General features: G+C 38.6%; 1 long non-coding RNA gene across 2 annotated transcripts in view; it reads right to left on the bottom strand.

Annotated features, from left to right (window-relative positions):
* The window catches only part of LOC126456700 (uncharacterized), a 447971-nt gene that overhangs the window by 347681 nt on the left and 77047 nt on the right, over positions 1-23243 (bottom strand). For both annotated transcript variants that reach the window (XR_007585378.1, XR_007585379.1), the window contains exon 2: positions 19271-19357. This is a non-coding gene — a long non-coding RNA (uncharacterized LOC126456700). The remainder of the gene's footprint in view (positions 1-19270; positions 19358-23243) is intronic.

The following is a 23243-nucleotide window of genomic DNA, read 5'->3' as shown; positions in this document are numbered from 1 at the left end:
TCGGGCAAGGATGTGTGTGATGTCCTTAGGTTAGTTAGGTTTAAGTAGTTCTAAGTTCTAGGGGACTGATGACCTCAGATGTTAAGTCCCACAGTGCTTAGAGCCATTTGAACCATTTGAACTTGAATATTGCTTATCAGTCTGGGATCCATAGGAAATAGGACTGATAAAAACAATAGATAATATCCAAAGAAGAGCAGCGCGTTTCAATACAGATTTATTTACGTGACGACTTCAAAAAGTACATTACACATGTCGTCCCACGCTAAGACTTACATCTGTGGTCATCAGTCCCCTAGAACTTAGAACTGCTTAAACCAAACTAACCTAAGGACATCACACACATCCTTGTTCAAGGCAGGATTCGAACCAGCAACCGTAGTGGTCGCGCGGTTCCAGACTGTAGCGCCTAGAACTGCTCGGCCACAGAGGCCGGCAATATTCAAGTACTGGTCAAACGGGCATCTTGTAAGCTACGTCCCTCGTGGGTGGACAACACTGCCTGAGGATTCTTCAAGCGAATCTTAGTCTGACATCTGCCTTAAGAGATATTAGTTTTATGTAGTTGTTCGTTTCGTACGGCTACGAATATATTTTTTTATGGGTGTGACTGCTTGTGATTGTTCTGCAATCGCGTAATCATACTATACTGGACGTTTCTGCTTATTCATCGCAATACGCTGCATTTATATATGTTGCTGTAAAGCTGAAAACGGTTAGCATGAGCTGAGGCTGAAAATACAACTTCAGAAATTTGCTTAAAGACGATCACTGTCTTTGTTTATTGCAGGAGGACTAGTCTGTTTATTTTCGTAATATAAATCCCTGGTCTGCAGCTCGTGGTGTCGCGGTAGCGTTCTCGCTTCCCGAGCACGGGGTCCCGGGTTCGATTGCCGGTGGGGTCAGGGATTTTCACTTGCCTCGAGATGACTGGGTGTTGTTCTGTCGTCTTCATCTTCATCATTCATCCCCCTTACGGCCGGAGGAAGGCAGTGGCAAACCACCTCCGCTAGGACCTTGCCTAGTAAAGCGGTACGGTTCTCCCGCATCGTCCCCTACGCTCTGCCAAGGAGTATGGGACTTCAAATCCCTGTTTTGTCATCGTTGCGACAGTTCTTAATAATTTATATCAATACTTTCGAACATTATTTGACTTGAGTAGAGTACTTCCTTGCATTCAATACTTATAGGGTAAGAACGAGAATTCAAGATAAAAACACAATGACACGAAACAGCTTCACACGTTTTTTGGTGTGTCATGTAGTGGCGTTCTACAATAAAGCCGTCCAATGCGATACGATCCTTACACATATAACATTCAACTAGGGAAGCGCTTTTGACACTTTTCACGTGATACAGACGCTTCGATTTTGAATGAGTAATTCTTTTCTGCCGGCTGGTGTGGCCGTGCGGTTCTACGCGCTTCAGTCTGGAACCGCGTGACGGCTACGGTCACAGGTTCGAATCCTGCCTCGGGCATGGATGTGTGTGATGTCCTTAGGTTAGTTAGGTTTAAGTAGTTCTAAGTTCTAGGGGACTGATGATCAGCCGGCCGAAGTGGCCGTGCGGTTAAAGGCGCTGCAGTCTGGAACCGCAAGACCGCTACGGTCGCAGGTTCGAATCCTGCCTCGGGCATGGATGTTTGTGATGTCCTTAGGTTAGTTAGGTTTAACTAGTTCTAAGTTCTAGGGGACTAATGACCTCAGCAGTTGAGTCCCATAGTGCTCAGAGCCATTTGAACCATTTTTGAACTGATGATCACAGATGTTAAGTCCCATCGTGCTCACAGCCATTTGAACCATTTTTTTGAATTCTTTTCTTTTGGTATCAACATATGGGCTAGGACAAATATTCTGAACTATTCGTTGTGATCATCTTTGGATATGTTCTTACGGTAACACAACTGGAGCAGTAGAAACAATAGAAGAATGAGATCTACCAGTCAGTGAAAAAAAGTGTTTTGCTGTAAAATCTGCTGGACACCTGCTCCAAGAAAACTAGATCAGTTGGCTGATAGGAATGGATGAATCGATAGAAATAGAAATACGCTGACCAATAGCAAATACTTTCCAGTTGCTTCCAACTTAGCTATCAAAGATCACGGTGGTTAACGGATCTAGCTTCAGAAAAAATAGTCCCATTTTAGTTACATATGAGATTTGAACTTAAATTGAAGGTAAAAGTTTTGCTTTTGTGGTCGTACACGCAGTAACCGCAGTGTTGCTTGCCAGCAGATGTTGACAGCGAACAGAAAGCTAATTAATTCTGTCTGATGTCAGTCGATTTCTATCTACCTAATGAGCTACATCGCTGAGGCTCGTCTTATAGAGCTCGTTTACTAAAGCTACAATAGAGAGATGGATATGTATCTATTATTTCTCAAGATGTCGCAAGTACCACCCCCCCCCTGCCCTTCCCCCCCCCCCCTCCTCTCCCCCGAGTACAAGCTGGTAGTAGACTGCATTAGATTAGATTGAGTGTGCTTTTTTTTTTTGTTTTCCACAGACCCACAGTGAGGAGATCATCAAGAGTGTAGAACATGTCATAAAATAAGTTGAGGTAAGTGCACAGGTAAATTCATGAACAACACGAATGCGTGGTGCCTGCTCATTCTGCTTAATAGGCAGGGGCTGCGGATAGGTCACTCTCGATGGGAATGTGTATCGGCCGTGAGGCGCGCCAGATAGTCCCCGCACTTGCGATAAACTGTATCCCCGATGACGCAGTGATTAACGGACCTGCATAGGAAGCAGGAGATCCCAGGTTGGAATCCCGCTCCAGCACACATTTTCACTCGTCGCTGCTGATTCCGCGTAGTGTCCGGATTCAGCTGACAGCACTGATTCCCTCCTTTCCCTTTCTTTTCTTCCCCTCTCCACCTTCAGTTTACTTAAATTCATAAACATCGACGTCAGATGGGCATACAATCTTTATTTATACAGCTACATAAATTTCATTTCCTGAGTTGTAGTAATGAGATTGTCCTTTTTTAAAGATATATATCCAGTATTTGGTTTTGCTAATTGCTAATTGATAATATTCTTTAAACATGTCTAGCTGTGCACTAAGCTGCTAAAGTTGGGTAAGCGTACAATGCAGCCTGTTAAAGCTCTCTTTCTAGCTGACAGTAATACTGGATCAAGTGCCCAACAGTACATATTCTGCCATTTCTTTTTATCGCTGACTTCAAAGTCGGTTTAAAATTCTTTGTGCCTTCTGTCACAATGCATATGGACATTAAGAAATTATATAACATCAAAATCAAGAATTATTGTGTCAAATTAAATATTTTAACGATGTATCGTAGCAAACAAACTTTCTTCATCAGGATAAAAGGTTGACAAAAGATAAAGGCGTACATCTTTACACATAATACAGCTTGGAACAAAGAGAGAAATTACAAGTGATTGCAAATCTCATCTTCAGCACTACGATGATGAGATAAACAGGTGACAACAATATAAACTAAAATAAACACTACTGTGCTTTATAATCAAAGAATTCAATATTTAAGGTCACAACCCCCACTTCTTCCTACTCTGAGCCGTATAAGAATATTTATAACATGCAATGCCGTCGCATTTCAGGTAACCATTGGGGGAAAAGCTCTTAAATGTTATAAACTGTATAAAATGAGCCTTTGCGAAGTCTGTAGTCAAAGAACTGCCTACCAGTCTCTCTAAAAATGTACTTACGTAGTTTGCATTATCTGAAAAAAACAATATCTGGTAATGATTCTAATACAAAGAAGAAAAATTGAGGGCTAGAAAATGGAACCTTGAGGGACACCATATGTAATTAGTTGGATGACGTCAGTTTAATACAGCACTCTTTCCTACTGACGCCCGTTATTTCCAGTGAGAGAGATTCGATTTGAACCATTTCTTGTCTCACTACAACATTCTAATTTACTTAAAAGGATGTTGTGATTTAAATGGCCATATGCCTTCGACAGATCACAGAAAGTGCCTGTAACCAACAATATATTGTCTGACGAATTAAATACATTCTCACTATATACGGACTGGAACCCATCAGAACCCAACACTTTCATTTTGAGAATATATTATTTCTAGTTAAATGGTTAAAAAGCTGCTTTATATTATCAGTGGATTCTGGTAAAAGTGAAATTAGGTGGAAGTTTGACGCTGTTTCTTTGTCTCTTTCCTTATACAGAAGCCTACTGCGGCGTGTTTCAATCAATCAGGAAATACTCCAAAAATAAATGACTGGTTACACAAATAATGTAGTATGTTACAAAACTCTGAAGGACACTCTAATTAACGTTGTTGATATTTTATCACAACCGTTCGAATATTTTGAGTTTAAGGATTTTATGGTAGATATTATTTCTCCTGGAGTAATGTAGATCCTGTTACACCAACCTCTGAAATAACTACAGAATATTAAAGTATGCAATTTTAGTAATTTTCGCGCAAATATGACGTACTAAATTATTTTCCAAACCTCACCATTAGAATACAAATTGCAATATTGCTTAGTTAGCCACTGTATGATATCTTCTACAATCTCCCAGTGAAAACCACGTGTGAAGAATAAAGTTGTTTATACCGTCTTCAGATACTCTGCTTTAAAAATCACACCTGCCACTAGCCTTCTTTTTTTTCTTTTTACTCTGTTCATCGAAAACAATTTTACACTGTGTTCATATGTCTATTATTAGTCTACAACGAAAGTCAATGCAAAGAAAAAAAGTTCATAATGTGAACGTCAAAGACTGTTTCTTATTACCTCTTCCACATTGTATTAGTGTCATTTCCATACACAAGTCTGCGAAGTTAGACTGAAATGGAGATTAATAAACAAGCTTCGAACACTGTATGGTTGCTTCATGTAAAACTAACTACACAAGTTTTACTTTCTCTCCGTATTCTCACGAGGTGCCTACACTGGGCAACATTATTAGTAAAGAGTAATTGTTCATCTTCTCCACCTGCTTTGTGGTATTACTGGGTGCAATTCTGGCAGCAGTTCCGTCTCATTGCTATCCAGGACCGTATTATATGCTCTATTTTCTCAACAAGAGTGTCCTCTGCTTCGCATGGTCCTGTTATGTTACAGTCTTTCTTATTAAATATGAACTGACTACAATGTTTATTCAATATTATTTTCTTGTTCTTCCAAATGTGATGATTGTATTCTTTAGGACTCCCTGTACATAAATGAACGTCGACGCACACTCTGTCCTGAATTTAACATCTGTTGCATTTAGTCCCGTCGTTGGTGTGAACAGAAGAATTCTATTTGAATTAGCTTGCCAATTTGTATACAGGTATTGATAGTTGTATTGTAGTCACCACATCGAAGGTGCCCCTAATATCGCCGAAGTTTTGATATTTCCTGATAATTCATTTGTTTTATATTCTGCACACGATGAGTCACTTCTTGTTATCTGTATTATATGCGTGTCTACATTGTTACATAGAACGCCGAGGACAGATATATCCATCTGTTCGAAGAGAAGCAGGTATTCTGTAATCAAAAATCGCGCAACACTGTAGTGTTCAGTGAACAGACGATGACGAAGAACGCCCATTTTTGGGAGTTCTTCGGGGGCTGGCTGACTTTGAAAGTCGGAAAAATGAGAAGTCAGTCAGTGTCCTAGAAAGACGTTGACGCATCTATATAGTACCACATCAGCTGTTCGCAGTATGAGAGCATTTTCCATCCAAAATATCTGTACACGTTTATTTCGCTAACTTGGTCTTCGACGTAATCTTAATGATTCGTAACATCAAACTGAATTACCATAGTTATCTTACTGCACATTTGTCCATATAAAAATTTGTCATTAATATCAGAAAAGCACATTGTATCAGTACGTCTAGTGGTCGGTATCTGAAAGTAAATATTTTTAAAACTATTTTCTGTAATATAAATATGGGAAGACTGAAAGATTAAAAGGCTTGTATCCGTAATTTTGTACACTATCGTGTAAATAGTTTGTAAAATGACATTGAGATAGATTTAACAGTAATGTTTTCCACAAAACTTTTAGTATTTCGTTTACAAACAGGTGCTCACACGTTTTCAGATGACATGATGTTCGCAAAGTAAAAAACGGCAACAGAAAAAAAAACACAGAAAATATGCCGCAGACAGCGACAATAAATGCTTGAAGCATGCTGTAACATACAATAAATAAGGTAGTATAAAAGTGTTCATAGAAGACTATATTTTAAAAAAGAATAGTAAAAATGTAGTAACGTGCTACTGTGTTTGTATAACCATCCTATTTTCTGCATGTTTCAGATTTAAAAAAAAACCAGTGATGATGGTGATGTTTTTCGCCGAAACTAGTTTGGGAGAATAAAGAAATAAACGAATATCAAGATGTTTTGCATCAAGGCGGACTTAATTTTCTGATATTACTGTTTTTCGATGCAAACACGGACCAAATGGAAGAGTTCCAAGATAAAATCATTGAGATAGATTTGTTTGGATTTGACTCGTTAGAGGATATAGTTGTATGATTTGTGTTCTGGCTTTCAGTTGCAGGTGGACAAAGTATTTTAAGAACAATCATATGTGTTTTAAGTGTCTGCTGCAGTTTTATTGATGATGTCATATATTGTGGAAAAGACAATTCTATTTATAAGTGTCTGCTGCAGTTTTATTGATGATGTCATATATTGTGGAAAAGACAATTCTATTTATACATAAACAATTCGAAGTTGCTTGTAATTAAATTCAACAACCTAGTTTGCTCTAGTAGAGCTGGTATTTTATTGCACTGTGTTTGTATGGAAATTTTTAACTCTATAATTCCGTATTCTGTTTTCATATAAACCTCTGTTCACTCGATTATATTCTTCTGCACGAACAAAAACACTGTATAGTAAATGTATTCAAAAAATACGGCGCTGAAGGCGTCCACCACAAACATGCAGCTTAGCTGCTTAGGTTTTTCTAAGCAGCTAGCTTACTTTGAATCTTATCTGCTAGTGGGCATGTTCGTCACTATATACATCTGTCTTTGAAGCTGTATTTTGTGCATGACTGCATGAGTCCACAGAACTAAGTCTTGGCATGTACTTTACCTTGTAAAAATCAATGTTCTCTTATGTAAAATGACAGATTTGCTTGTACATTGATCATTCAGGATTGACTTCGTGTGTTCTTATTTTAGCACTGAAGATGATCACACTGTGATTCAAATAGGTATGCAATAATAATAAAAAGGTTTCAAATTTATACGACCAATGCTGGAGTTTCCCTTGTTTGCAGTAATGTCTTCCTCTCTTATATCGTTCAGTTTTTTGTGTCCTGTTAAGACCACATCTAGCGGTGTCAAAAACCTCTAGAGAAGTGTGCTTTTAATTCTTCTTCAGTTTGCCCTCCAATGAAGAACTCCCGTGACGCTTAAAGTTTAGAGTTTCGGTCTAGGCTTCGTTGTAATTTTTTTTTTTTTTTTTTTTTTGGCGAACTGTTCAGTATAGTCTTCTTTGTTCTTTGTTTAAATTTCTTTAAACTGTACTAAGCAGGTCTGCAATAACCGTTTATACCCTTCTTCTTCCATCATTCTGTATTATGGAAAACATTGACTTGTTGCGTTTTTAGATGCCAGAGCACTGCTGGAGAATTCACTAAAGAAAATATTTATGGTTTCTCAAGTAGTCAGGTGCACAGAATAATAGAGAAATCAGTGATATCTTACCAACAAGGAATGACACGAGAACTGCGGGAATTTTATACACTGCAGCATAGCGAGACAGTGACAATAAACGTGTGGAAAACTGAAAATGCAACTGACGTGAGACTATGTGTCACAGCTCATGCAATGAGTGACACAGATCCTTGGTCTTTTGTTCTTGCAGCTACATCTGATCTTTAATCTGTTCAAGTAGGAAGCTTATATAAGTCGTAATGTCTCCTTAAAAATCTGAAATTTAAATGTCAAGCTAAGGCGATGAAATGACGCTGACGACCTTCTCTTCTAATTGGAACCGCACACAGACGCGCTGTACGTTTGATCAGTTATTGATTTACGACCGCCGTCTTCGTCAGGGCGGATACTGTTTGAACAAGTGTAGTGAGTATTACTTGCGTACGTCCTATACATGGATATCTTTAAAGCCTTACAGTTAGACAACCCAAAGATGTGAAATAAAAGCACGCACCTAATTCACAGCCCCCTGGCTGAATAAACTGGTTTGTATTTGAGTTGGTGAGAGAGCAGACATGTGAACACTCGCGACTTTCCGGTTGGCGCAGAAATTTGAACACAGCTTCAGAGCCCTTCCTGTCCTCCTTCACAAGTTATTTATTCACAGTAAAACTGTAGTGTTGGAAATTGTTTCGGCTAACTTTTCCCCCAATTCACTCCTTTGAGATGTTAATTTCTCAACCTAATGTTACGGCCGACAAAATCACTTTAATTTTTTTTTATGTATGTAGACGCTTCGATTTAAATGGCTTGAAAAACCAAGAACCTATATTTTACTTTCTCGGAGGTAATCTATTTTGGTCAGCTCTGTCCCACGGCGCCTGCACCAGTCAGCAACTTCAGCAGCTTCTTCGCGGAAAGTCGGCGTTGGTCTTTTTTGATGACGGTAGTATTGCTCAGAAATGGGAAAGATATTACTGTTCATCGGGAATTCAGTTTAACGTAGCGCACGAGGACTTCCGATCACATCTCACAGCCTAAGAAGTATGGTAAGGTGTGTACCTTGAACCAGAATAACCTCTTATTAAGGGGAGGTTTACTATCTTTTGCTTCAAAAAATCGATTATTTTAAAATTGCGATTTTTGATCCATAAAAGTCTTTAGAAAAGACGAGTTATTGTACCAGTGCTTGGGGGGAAACACATAAAATTCAAATGAAAGTTTGAACGCGTGTGCTTAGAAATTACCCCCAAGCATTTGCATTCTGGTGAGAAAACTGTGGAGACTGCGAATTTTCTGGCAGTGAGCAGCTTGAACGAAGGGTATTCAGCAATTCTGAAGACCATGACAACGATGGACGTCACCCTGGGACTCTGTTCGACGCAGTTCGCCAAGCATTCGGACGACCACCGGATTCAAGCGGCCGGAAACCGCTTGTCACCGGCCGTACGAGCGGCTCTGGAGCAGCGCAGGATGGCCCAGATCGAGCAGAACGCCCTCTGTGAGGAAGAGGAAGGACTAGTTTATGGACCCGGAATAGCAGATTGAACGTACGTTGCATAATATTGCATTTGTATGTAGTCAAAAGTTCAAACGCGTTTTTCTGGAAATAATTTTTTTTTTTATCGCGCTGTATGGTAACTTCAAATCTACTGAACCGATTGTCATGATTCTTGGTTTCCGACGAAGATAACTAAATTGTCTAGGAGCTGTACCACTTTTATTCCGATCCATCAAATATAAATATTTTTACTTGGCCGACGAAGTCGAAAAATCGATGATAAAATCCTATTTTTTTTAAATGGCCGCCATTTTGTTTCCTATGGACAAATAACTTAAGCGAGGTACAAGTCCTAAAGAATCTTACATACTTCGCTAACGTCAACTCAGTTTTGATTTCAGACGAGCCGGCTGACCTGTGACACACCGCGCGTGGAGGTCTACAACGAAATCTTGTTTCGTTCCGACGGCACTTCCGCCTTTGCTCTTCAACATTTCCGGTCGAAAAAATTTCAGTTTGTAGAGAAAATATCAGTAAACATTTTGACCAAGTTTTACATTGATATCTGTAACATATCCTGAGAAAAAAATTCTCAAAGAACATGCTTTTTTCGGGCCAAAGATAGTACACCTCCCCTTAATCTAGATGACAAAATCAAGTTTTTTATATGGTGCACTAATATCTCGTTTTCGAGTACTAGCTCCTTAATTTTTTTTAAATATCGATGTTTTAACTGTTACAATGTGTACCACAAACTAAGATTAATCGTAACAGTGAAGGTGTAAAGAGTAATCACTGGTCTGGAAGCCGAGACGGACGTGCTTGTGAAGATACGAGGAACAGTCTTCCTATAAATGTGATCAATGATTGAATACGTGGTCACAGCTACACGTTTTAAGTTGTGGTGGCTAGGTGAGGACATTTTGTGTCATCAATGGATATGGAAAGGCTCGACAGAGCAAGGAGTCGCGTCTATCGGTTCACGCGGCCCTGACACCAACATGTATTGACTGTATAGAAGCCAACGTGCTTTTATAAACGCTTCTGGAATCAGTGAAAGTACTTAGCAGTTCTATAAGGGGCAGTCAAATGAAAACAAGATGGATGAAAAAGGTAAGTAAACTCTTTATTACTTCAGAAGTAATTGCCGTAACTGTTATTACATGTATCCTGCTGTAAGACAAAACGGTCAATGCCTTCATGAGAAAATTCTGCATTTACCGACGGAGCCATGATTCCACCCAAGTGTGCACCTCTTCATCCGAAGCAAATCCACGGCCACAAATCGCTTTCTTCAGGGTTCAAAATGTTGGAAGTTGCTTGAGTAAATGTCGGGACTGTACGGGGGAAGTGTAAGGGTTTCCCAGAGAAACATCTGAAGTGTGCACGAAACAACGTTGGTAATATGTGGGCCATTTTCCAACACGAATCCATCACTATACATAATCTCAAACGGGAAGGCATTTCTATTTGTCAGAAAAGCCTACATATAAATGTGTGTGTGTGTGTGTGTGAATTTTATCCATAATGGATGCATTTGATCTCTGTGACCGCTGTTTTATAGGGTACAGAATAACTACCGCTAGTAGTCACAATAGAAGATGAATTTAACACACGACCATCTTCATGTTGTTTACACTCATTTATATGTTTCCACATCCAGTGTTGGATTCCACTGTTTTAATAAGAACCAAATAATGTTATGCTGACTAATGAGACACAACAGAAACAACTGAAAGTGGCTAAGCGACGTGTGTTGAAAATATTAATGTGCTTACATATAGCTGGGGTAATGCGAAGACGATCTGGATACTCCAGCTATAGGTAAGTACATTAATATTTTCAACACATGCCGCTTAGCCCTTTCAGTTGTTTCTGTTCTGTCTGTTTGGTGATCATCACATTATTTGTTTTTTATTCAAACAGTGAACTCGAACACTGAGCGGGAAAACATATAGATGAATGTGTATCACCTGAAGACGGATACAAGCGTGAAACCTATCGTGTGTTAAATAAAATTAACTTCTGGAAAGTCCGACTTCACAATGGAACCGGCCTTTAATAGCTCGCTATGTAGAGAGAGTGAAAAATCATACAAAAATATAATAACAGCAATGACATTAGCGATAAACGGAATTGTGAAGGGTATTACCAAAGCTAGTGTTGTTATTGACTGGTAATATTTCAGCCTCCAGTTCGCAAACAGGGACTCGTCTTGGGAAGGCTTCATGCATGGCTGTACGAGAAACAACTTTTACGAGTACCCGGAAATAGGTACAACTGTAAGAAAGTATCGGAATCTTAAGTCATAGCTTTCTTTAACAGTTTGCTGAGAAACGTTTCAGCGGAATATTTTCCTGGAATCGTAACACGTCACAGAAAATGCTGCAGAAGAAATGGCTCACCCTGAAATGAAGGAATAGACTACCATTGGGAGATATCTGCACGTGCTTGCTGTTTGTTGCGCGTCTCACACTGGTTGCACAGACAGGAACTGAATGTGTCGGACAAGACTGGCACACGGTGGCTTTGCAGAATGCCGTTTTATTATTGATATCTTTCGAATAAGCTAGGCAATGATACTAAATGGAAGCGGATGACTGTCAACCAAACGTACCTCTCCGCCCTATGGATGTTAACGACGTGCCTGTCCATCACAAGTAAGGTTTATGTGCAGGAACAAGCTGACACTAAGGTCCTCGTCATTTTAACACACCATTGTGTTAACTATGAGAATGTGATACCCTTTGAAATTCATAAGCGTTTTGAAGTAGAATTTTATAAAATCCCATGCGAGAAGCAGAACTGATACCTTAATTGTAAAAAAATGGAAATATAGACAGGGTAAGATGCTGAATTATCTGCCAGCAAATAAAATACGATACTCTTCTTAAGTTAAGAAGCACCCGTATTTTCCAGTAAAATGTGTGAAGACTTTCATTACTGAACGAGCTTCGCAACTGAATAAAAATTCGCGTCTAATTTATCTCAATCAGTGACGATTAGATGCGAAGTATTGTCGAGAGATGCGGAAAGGAAATACCTTTATCAAAATTTGCAGGATACATCCCCGAATAAGGAAGAAACCGGAAGACACCGTTATTTTCATTAAATTAAATTTGCAGTATCATATTGGTATCTGGTTATGAGTTCTGTGACACATGTACTTAAGAACATAATTTACGTAGCCACTCTAGAGAAAATCCCACCTGACAGATGGCATACCAATGCCAATGTGAGGGATACAGCACCAATATTACTGCAAATGAAAAGTAACTTAAATTGCTTGAAATCAGCTAGGTATTAGGGCCAGACAGAGCTGTATTACATAACTGGCAAACGAATGACCATCGCTCGAAATCATCATTTACTGTACATTTAGGCTGAAAAAAAATTCCCATTTTGGCCACCAGGTTCAAATCTGGCGTTGTGAATGCAAGAAAGACGTGTAGCTGTTTTTCCACATGTACTGGACTAGGAAAAGGTCAAACAAGTGAGAAAGACAATGTTCGTCTCACTATTAACTGCTGCATTCACACTTAGTTCAAATATGAGCACTGGAGAAGTGGATGAGATGCTGTAAAGCGCCGGAATTACACCTGTTGGCCAAACCTGGAACTAATTTTTTCCTGCATTAACGCATTAGTGTATCTACGAAGTTGCGCTGCCATGCGATAATTTCAACCCATACTGGATTTCCATGAGAAGCTGCACTTTAATTATAACCACTTGGCACGTTCTTACAGCAAGTAAAAACAGGGATGAGGATGTACTCAGAACTTGCTGACAGTCAGAAAGTCGCAGGTTATCCTACATGGAGGATTATCAACAGACGTAGAAGTTCTTTAGAACTTGCCGAGGTGTGATGCAGCCAGTGCTGTTGTGTTAATACGGCAGTAAGTTGCATTATAGTATTGTTTGGGATCTCAGACTCATTGCAAATGATGACTAAACGAGGTGGGGAAGCGGTAGGAGACTAGGGCGACAGTTATAAGACCTCGTCCGACCGGATGACTATGGTTTTACGAGATTTCCTTAAATCACATGAGACAAATACCCGATTATCTTCCCAAATTTCCGCATCCGAGCTTGAGTTACGCTTCTGATGACCTCATCATGGATGATTCCTTATCGCAAATGGTGCACTTACTATGAAGGAGTTCTGTCCGATAATGTGCAGTTATATGTGGACAGAACTGTTTGCCCATTAAGACATTGCGACAGAAATACTGAAAAATATTCCATGAAAGTAGTCGAGTTTCTCGCGAAAACGTACTTAGACAACATTGAGAGCCGCTGCACGGAGCTAAATTTATGAAAATATTTTGGTCCTTCATGTAGCGGCCGTATAGTGAATGTGACGGTAATAGTAGGCTAACAGAAACACTGACAACGAAGTCTTTCGCGGCGACACTGTTACATAAAACATTCTCGGTGTTCTTGCAGCGCCAGTAATTTCAGGATGAAATATCGAGCTTTCGACGATTACCTCCATCGTCTTCGTCAGGAGTAACTGACGCCAGAGTGCTCAGAGCCATTTGAACCATTTTGTAGCCCCAGTAGCTAGATGGTGAAGCTATGAGTTCAGACTCAGTGATACAAGAAGAAGGTGCAACAAGCTTGGATTCGGAATGGGCAGACATGTCTAACCCGAAAATGTGCGTGATGACGATGATAATAGGAGATCCCACAGGAATGTGTTTGTGGTGTCACCGCCAGACACCACACTTGTTAGGTGGTAGCCTTTAAATCGGCCGCGGTCCATTAGTATACGTCGGACCTGCGTGTCGCCACTGTCAGTGATTGCAGACCGAGCGCCACCACACGGCAGGTCTAGAGAGGCTTACTAGCACTCGCCCCAGTTTTACAGCCGACTTTGCTAGCGAAGCTACACTGACCAAGACGCTCTCATTTGCCGAGACGATAGTTAGCTTAGCCTTCAGCTACGTCATTTGCTACGACCTAGCAAGGCGCCGTTTTCAATTGATATTTATCTTGAAGCATGTACCGTCAAGAGAGATGTTCTACAATTGTGGATTAAAGTTAAGTATTCCAAGAACTACATTCTTTTCTTTATAGGATAATTACTTTACCCTGTTCCAGACCTCACGCCAATCTGCGTGAGCTTAACGCGTGCCTTTCGGCTACCTCCGAGTGGCTTGGCTGTCTTGCCACGCCACTACAGTGTTAACAGCCTATCTTCCAACACTCCTCTCGAAAATGAAATATCGCAATAAGAAATAGGCCTTGTCACACTAGGTATAGTAGTTCACAGACTATGGTGTCGATTACAGAGAAATTCTGCATTAAGCAAGACACAGTTTGTTTACGTTTATTTTATCGATACATATTTCTGTACTTTCCGTGCTGTCTACAAGTGAATTTATGTTTATAATTCTGTCTCAGATGAAACTATCAGCTGTTTTGTACCGGTAGCTCTGTGTGTGTCATGTAAAACTTGCCATGTTTCCAGATACTTTAGTCTTGTTTCCCGATTTTTTAGATGTGTTACAACTTTAATTTTTTTTGCTATGTTTTCATGAACGTGAAATAGATGCAAAGGCTCTTGAATTGGCGGTGCAGATCTTGTACGTTTTTCATGAAATTAATGAAATGGGTGTGTAATTTTTGGAAACCCCAAGAACGAGAAAAATAAATCTATTAACAATGGTAAACCAGCTTACATAAAAAACCATGACAAACTATAGAATGAATGGAACATAGAATAAAACTACCATCATAAGATACTGATAACGTTACATGTGACAAAGTAATTAACAAAAAAACCACTGAAGACAAAAACATCTGAATCATTAGCGCGCTAATGAAAAATAAAATGATAATTTATTACTGACGTCATGTGTTCTACATTCTTCAATAGCTGTTTCCATCCGTCATGGTAATGGGCAAAAGTAGTTAATAAACAATGTAAGCTACTTTCCCTATCCCTTCTACACATATACGTAAGTCTTACGCCATCAATACGTTGAACATAATTGTAGTAGTTTCTTCTGTACTGAAATAGTCCTCTTGTGCAGGCAAGAGTTTTTATTTAGATGTTGGTCGCAAAAATAATTACTACTTAATGTAAATCTGTACATATTTCAGTCTAATACGCTAAAACCTCCATTAAATACTGCCACAGACACTAAACTTTCTCAACTGCATTATAACTCCATAACCGGCAAGTTAGCCTAGACTGGTCTACGTAGTGAAAATATTCTAGCAAAAGTTCCCTTTATGTGGAAAGACAACTTTGTTACATCGGACCAAATGTAAACAGCTTAAATAAAACTGTAAATTCATATGTAAAGTGTAGCAGAAGGGTGGTGAGCCATGAAAATATATGAGGATACAACAACCGGTTAGAGCTAGGCAACTTGCAGCCACCGACATGACCTAGGGAACCTACGTGGCTGTGTCGAGACGTACAAGTCTTTGCGGGACAAGAGCTTGATACAATTGTTCGTTTGCGTAGCGTGCTAGATAATAAGTCGACGGTGGCACGGTAAACGGAGAAGCAACAGGTGGCGGAAGTGCGTGGTACAGGAAAAAAAGAAACGCACGGAGTGTGAAGAGCGGCAAGACGGTGACATCGGTGAATATACCGGTCTGGCGCGTCAGGTCAGTTGTCGTGGCAGACACACTGACCGGTGCTGTACCAACTGCTGGCATCGGGGGAGGCTATTTAGAAAGGGAAGGTTCTTTTTTTTGTGTTCCCCAGCGACGAAGTCAGGGTCGGGACAGGCAGGCAGAAAGGTGGGCCGCAGATGTGCTTTCATCCCCGTCCGGTTCTTACCAATAGGAGGCCTTCTATACAGCCGTCACGTCACGTGGTGCAGCAAAAAAATGCCCCCCGACTGCTAATAGAATACCCACACCCGTCTTCTCACCGCTAGCAGCAGACCTCTGCTGGGCTCAGTGCGTCTCTGGAAGAGCAGTAGGCCAGTTTCGGTCAAATTAGTATTTCATATCTAATTTACAGTGACACATTTCCAGGATCTACGCTAATGTTACTAAATGTTTAGTGTCTCTCCGAGCACGACTATCAGTGATGATAATAGTCTTGCCAACCCAACTAGTTGTAAAAAAATGAGGTGTTATAATCTATATTTCCTATTTATTTTTTGTCTTGCTCAGATACTTGTCATTACACTACGGGATACAGAGCATGTAACGCACCTTCAAGGTATCATTTCTTCGTGTGGTGTGTACATACGTTTCTGCATCTGTAATATGCCATTAAGTGAAGACATCGTATTACTTAAATACTTCCCTTTTTTTCATTTATTCTCGGTTTTCTCAGAACAGCAGCCTGCATGTTCACGACATAAAACTTTATTACCTTGAACAGTCGGCAGGTGAAGATAGGTACCGAACACGTAGCTAAGAAATGTTGAAACTTGATAACATATTTAGATAACTGACTTGCCAATTTTATTACATTAGATGAACTAGTAACAGGAGTAGGAGAGTGGTTTTTTAGCTTAGTTATATCCTTTCGTGTTCCTGTCTCATTTAATCGAAAAATGAAAAATGCTAGCATCATTTACCCGTCTACAGTATTCTTTGCTTAGTAGATCAATGACTCAGCTCGTGCTCTCTCATGTATGCTTGAAACATTATGGTGGTCATTTAAAAAATGTTTCTTTTTCGATATGTGGCGACACAATGCCAAGAAAAGCGGAAGCAGCTTTGGTTAAACGCGCATGAAACTAGAGCCTTGAGAATTAAGAAAATTTTGAGAGTTGGCAGAAATAATTGTAGAAATTCAGTGGCAGCATGCTTCGTGTATAGCGACACATGACTATGGTTCTGTGTAGAAGAGTAAAAACAATACAGATATGAACAGGGAGTGAGAAGTATCGATTGTGCTTTTTCTTCCACTTCACACGTAATAGCTGGCTAAAGAAATAAGACAGATGACGAAGACTCTGCTTAATAACCCCCCACAAAACTGCCACAGCTTAAGTGCTGTTTGCAGTGCCTCTGAAGTAATTTCCAATGTTACGAAAGTTAAAAGCGCCAATTTAAGCAGGCTTTTTTGTGAGGCAATGATTTTTTTAATTCAAATTTATGTGTTACTTCTTTACAGCCAATTTTCTGTACTTGTGGAGAAAGTAAGATGTCGATTTAATAACTATTAATAAAACTGTGAAGTAGTTGTATAAATTCTGCGAACACAAACAGGTAAGGAAGAGAAAGACATCGTACGGTGCAATATTTGTACTACCAGGGTAGAAGCTGCATGTATTTACACGTTTAACAAAAATTATCATCCATATTGAGACAGTTATCAACGGGGTTCATTTTCTCCCAAAGAACGTAACTGACAGATAAAATCTGTCGTGTCCCGACCATGTGGTCTACTTTAAACTTCGCTAGTAATAGCTCCTTATCTCGAACTAAAGCGATGTGTACCAAGTTACCATAGGTATAAGATCCTTCGAGAGGTGCATTACAAAAGGCATTTTCTGTCATTACATTTTGCAAGTCTGTATCAAATGTCCCTAAACATACTCGTTAAAATAGTGTATAGTAAGTACTGTTCCATTGGCGTACGGAGTATACAATACGTTCATTTAAAATGTAAGTATAATTTTAAACAGAGCTTGATTTACGCAATATTCGTCCATCAGCGCGGCTAGTAGTCATTAAAATTTTGTCATATATTGTGATACTGCAATTCAAATGAACGAAATCACATTTAAAGAAACAGCTGACTGGCACTTGTTAAAGCAAAAAGTTAACTTCGGTACAATTTACTAACGTCTTTTATGCCATTACAAAAATATAGTCTTATTGTCTTCTTCTCAATAGGAAAAAATACTGACGACCTGAATTGCTCATTATCTACCAGCTTTCACGTTCTAGCCATAACAGAAGTATAGCCGTAACAAAAGTATTACATTTCGTCGTCAGGCATATGGAATCTCATGTGTTAAAAACAGCCTACAATCGAGTTTGAAGAGAAAGAAGTCGCAGAAAGCATGTATTGTGGCTCAAAAGATTCTGTGGTGTCGCCCCTTGTCAGATAATACACCACAATTATTTATTTAATTATTTTTTTTGTAAACATGTCACAATGATTTTAGGCCGAGACTTATCGCATTATGTCTAACAGCTTTTTTGTCGATGTACAATAATCCAGCGATACAGTTGCTAACAGTTCGATTGATCTCAATTAAATATATACAGAAAAGTTAGAACGGTAAGATAACAGACAAATAGTGGCAGTATCCCGAACAGCGACGAAGAGAAAAATCACTCATCGTAGAACGTGAGTTTTGCTTCGAAAACACGTTTAACAAAAATTATCATCCATATTGAGACAGTTATCAACGGGGTTCATTTTCTCTCAAAGAACGTAACTGACAGATGAAATCTGTCGTGTTCCGACAATGTGATCTACTCTAAACTCCGCTAGTAATAGCTCTTTATCTCGAACTAAGGCGATGTGTACCAAGTTACCATAGGTATAAAATACTTCGAGAGGTACATTGCAAAAGGCATTTTCTGTCATTACATTTTTCAAGTCAGTATCAAATGTCCCTAAACATACTCGTTAAAATAATGTATAGTAAGTACTGTTCCATTGGCATACATGGTATACAATACGTTCACCTTAAAATGTAAGTATCATTTTAAACAAAGCCTGATTTACGCAATATTTGTCCATCAGTGCGGCTAGTAGTCATTAAAATTTTGTCATATACACACACACACGCATACACACACACACACACACACACACACGCACACACACATTTTCTGTCATTACATTTTTCAAGTCAGTATCAAATGTCCCTAAACATACTCGTTAAAATAATGTATAGTAAGTATTGTTGTGGTTCATTGTGTTATAGAAAACAAAGACGCTGTAAAATTTGCTGGACTGTCTGCTAGTTTTCCCATAACTTATAATCTCGGGCAAAATAATTTACGTCGGACTGCGTATTGGCTTCACGACATTACCAAAGTACGTAGACAAATTCGTGCCTATAAGATTGAAGCTATACAGCGATAAGTGAAGTTATCCATTCTGAAACTAAGTTGAAAAATCTCATTCATTCAAACAGCACAAAATTTTTATCACTATACAAAAAACACAGTGTAATTATTACAGTATTTGTCAAACTCACGCATCGTCGTCAGTATTCAAGAGATGTCTTGCGAATAGTTCTTCTGTTTTCTTTCCCACAGTTTCTTCGTGCAGTTCATGGTTTAATCTGAAAATATTAAAAAAAATTAATGTGAAATTATCGTCAGAAATTATTACATATTTTAAACATAGAATGAATCTGTGTTATCTGTTGTAAACAAAAGATATATAGTCTATCGCTTTTCTTATTTATTTTACAATTTTAACCCAGTAAAAACATAAGCAGATTTCGAAAAATCGTTGGTAAAATTCAGCAGACTCAGAATAGGTAAATATATGAAGGTATGAAACACACTTAGTAACTTCAAGCTTCAGTCAGAATATTCATTCCAGGTACGGACGCTGATGAACTAAATCTGAATAAACTAACGTTTCTCGAAGGAAAATGACGGAGGCAGTGAAAGAAAACGAAATCTCCAGAAGATGTAAACTATATACCGTAACAGCATTTTGTGATCTCTCGAGTTCTCTCGGCGGGAATGAACAATACACTGATTTCGAGTGTTCTGCCGAGTTGTTATTTCTATTTCACGCCCAATATTTCGACGATCGAACTAGCCGTCTTCATCAGGTGTTGCGAGTTTCACTGTTATGTGTACTCGGCCATAGAAATATTTGTACGTAGAGACTGAAATAACACCTTGGCAGAACACCCAGAAGCGTTCGTCCATAGTTTTTCACAAAATATTCCGACTGTGCAAAGTATTGCGTGTGATGCGATAAATTATTAAATTGTTATTGTTGTGGTTGTTGTGTAATATTTTTTGTATGTATTGTTCCTGGTCAGATGTAAGAGAGGTTCTTACGGCCCTAATAAGGTCAGGCTAAAATAATAAACAAATAAATATAGATATTATTCGATAAATATTTATAACAATCACGGAACTTCTTCTAAAACAGAATCCTACGTTTTAAGCTATTTCTCTCACGCTTCTTTGGGAAGAGGCAGAGGAAAATCGCCACGAGGTCGGGTTGTTAGTAACACCGATAGTCCCATTTCCTTTCCTGCCTTAAAATGTTTGAGAATGCGATTGAGTCCGCACAGCGTTTTACGACATCACCAAAAAAGAAAAGAAAAAATGGCGGCGGACTGCATCGTTACGTGTAGACGTTTGCTGATTTCTGTATAACCTTTTAATCAACAACAATGAAAAATTTAAAAAAAACACCTCCTACTATCTTCTAGTGTTATTCTATGGCTTCTCTTCCCTATACAGATATTGACTCTCATATGAGCTATGTCAGATTTCTAGTAAAGCAAAGTTTTCGTTGCACATAGTGACCCAGCACTCCACGTTACAGCTGTAGTTGTTTTAGGTCACAATAAAACATTTCTGCCGTTCACTAACTTACATTGCTTTCCACTAAGTCCTTCTTCGTTTAATATCACGAATTATAACTTCCAAGATGTGTCCCTTATCTTTCTTTAAAGCGAATAAATGCTTTCAAAGTACAAAGATTAAAATTATAAATGAAATTTGAGTAAATGCCGCGTCAAGATGCTTTCCACTCAAAAGATTTTCCCTCGATAACTTTGGAGCAAAATGGTCGAAGATAAGAAACAGAATTGTATTGTACGTCTATCCATGCGATACCAAACCAAAACTGCCTCACAATACCACTTACACAGTCTCCAATTTATAATGCTTTTTATTGACATTTTTTGTGGCTTGGAAGGCACAGTATTCGTTAAAATAAATTTTATTTCCTTGCTAGTTATCTGGCGGGTGGTCAGTCGTGTGCAGGTTGATGGACTACGTGCAAATAAATTCATCACAGAGATACCCTTTGAGCGAATTATGCTATTTAGTGGACGAATTGTTGACACAGTTATGCCAAAGGAGTCAGTTATGCACCTGCTGCAGCTTAAGTCGGCGAACTTGCACGGGAATGTAGATTCCATAAGATTTTGCCAGTTTGAAACTAACTTGCTACTGGCACTAAGGATACGGCACAACAGACAAGATGCAAGTGTTGAATATGACAGTTCAAAAATATGCAGATAAGCAGGTAAAAAACTGACCAAGAGAACAAAAAAAGAATAAAACAAGAAGCATTATTTTCTTCTGTCTTAGCATGTAGGTCGTACAGAAGAAAGAAACTGTCCATTGAACAGAATTAGAGATTCAGTTCCTTCTTCAGTCTTAGTCCACTATTTGCCATGTAAATTCACTTGTAGATAACAGGGAAATGTATAAAATATTAGCTACCTTATATATTTCTGAAATAAAATAAATGATTAATTAATCAACATTATTAATAATGAAATTATACCACTTACAAAAGAGTAAAAGGAACACTGTTTCATAGTGAGGGGCTTCTAATATTACAAAGCGACATTTCTCTTACGGCACGTTCTGACTGTAGCCTGTAATAAGCAACGTAGACAAATAATTGTCACCATATTATCTGCTATGACAGAAATTTATAAAAAAGACAAAGTTAAATGTTTACAAACAATCATTATCATAATATGTATTTTGACGCAAAATATGAACAACTATCAACGTTCAAAGTTTACATTTCGGTACTAACTCCTGTGGTCACTGTATGTACACAGTGACACATAGTTGCTACGACCAAGAATCATGGTCACAATATATCTAATTGAGAATTGAGAGATATAACTTACTACGCTTGAGAAATTGATATTTCTGAAAGCTGAAACGTGTAAACAGGACGCTGATACTGCCCGTAAACTGAAAGAAACAATACTGAACTGTTATACTCTTCACTTGTGCGGCCATACTGTCGGTAGTTGATTTACAATTCTTGAGGGTATCTTTTCCTGTCTTTGAAGCTATAAAAATGTGTGATTTTTATTTCACAACACTCGATTCGCTTTATTAAGGTAAAGCATCACCAGTGGTCTGTAATTAAGTTATTTACAGCTAGATTTGCTTTAAGATCGAAAAACAATTCGTTACGAATATGTTAATTTGTCGTACGGTAATTTTCGGTTGACTTCTCGCCTACATTTGGAAATGCCGCCTGCAAGCACATCGTTGTTCTTCTGCATTAGACGCTGATAATTTTGGTCTAATTGAACTGGTATATTTTCTGCGTTTACCAAGGGAACAGCTATGAAGTGTAAACGTACGTATATTTTTGGAAGAACTGCTCAATCTTCATTATTCTATCGCACTTACTTATTATACTGAAGTCCCAACGGAGAGGTTGAAATAGAGCTGCATTAACATTCCTCACACTAGCTAAGACTAGGAGCAATAGTATCGTGCATGTTGAAGTGCGAATATCATAAGACAACAAACAGTTTAGTAAGTGGCAAGTTGTCAAACTCGCTACGCTTATGTGCTGTCATGACTAGTGCAAATTCGTTTATGTTGAGACTCCTCAAGAGTAAATTTTTCAAAATTTCTGGCAAGATGTAAAATAAATGATTCTGTTAGAGGTACATAATGTGGAAGTGCAATTAAAAAATCGAAATGGTAACAGCAAATCAATGAAACTTCCGTCAACGGCATGCGAAATGTGGAATTCTCTAATTAAGAACAAACTGTTTGCTTCACCTATAAATCAAGTATTTGTGTGCAACGTAGCTTTCTGTAACCTTCCCCCTCCCCCCTGTAATGTCTCTTGCAGTGGTCTCTCCACGATATTTTCAGAAATTTTATAAATTATATAACTCAGTACATATCTCGAAATATCTCTTCTTATCTTACCGATTATCAATGCAAAGTAGTTTCAAGCCCAATTATTCCTTGGAGCGTCCATTTACTCCATGTAATAGCTTCTCTGCTATCTATGTTTTCTCTTACGAAAAGAATGAAGGAATTCTTGCCGATTAGTCGTGAAAGAAGGAGGATGTATATGTATGTATTATTGAGTTAGTCGCCATCTTGATGAGATTCTGTATGAGAAGGAATTTAATACATGAACTAAACTAAAGTAAGTGTGTTCGCGTATTATTTAACTGATTATTATTGACAGTG

Source organism: Schistocerca serialis, chromosome 2 (genome assembly GCF_023864345.2).
Source record: "Schistocerca serialis cubense isolate TAMUIC-IGC-003099 chromosome 2, iqSchSeri2.2, whole genome shotgun sequence".
Lineage (NCBI taxonomy): Eukaryota > Metazoa > Arthropoda > Insecta > Orthoptera > Acrididae > Schistocerca > Schistocerca serialis.
The sequence above is the reverse complement of the archived record's forward strand: the minus strand, read 5'-3'. Positions and strand labels throughout refer to the sequence as shown.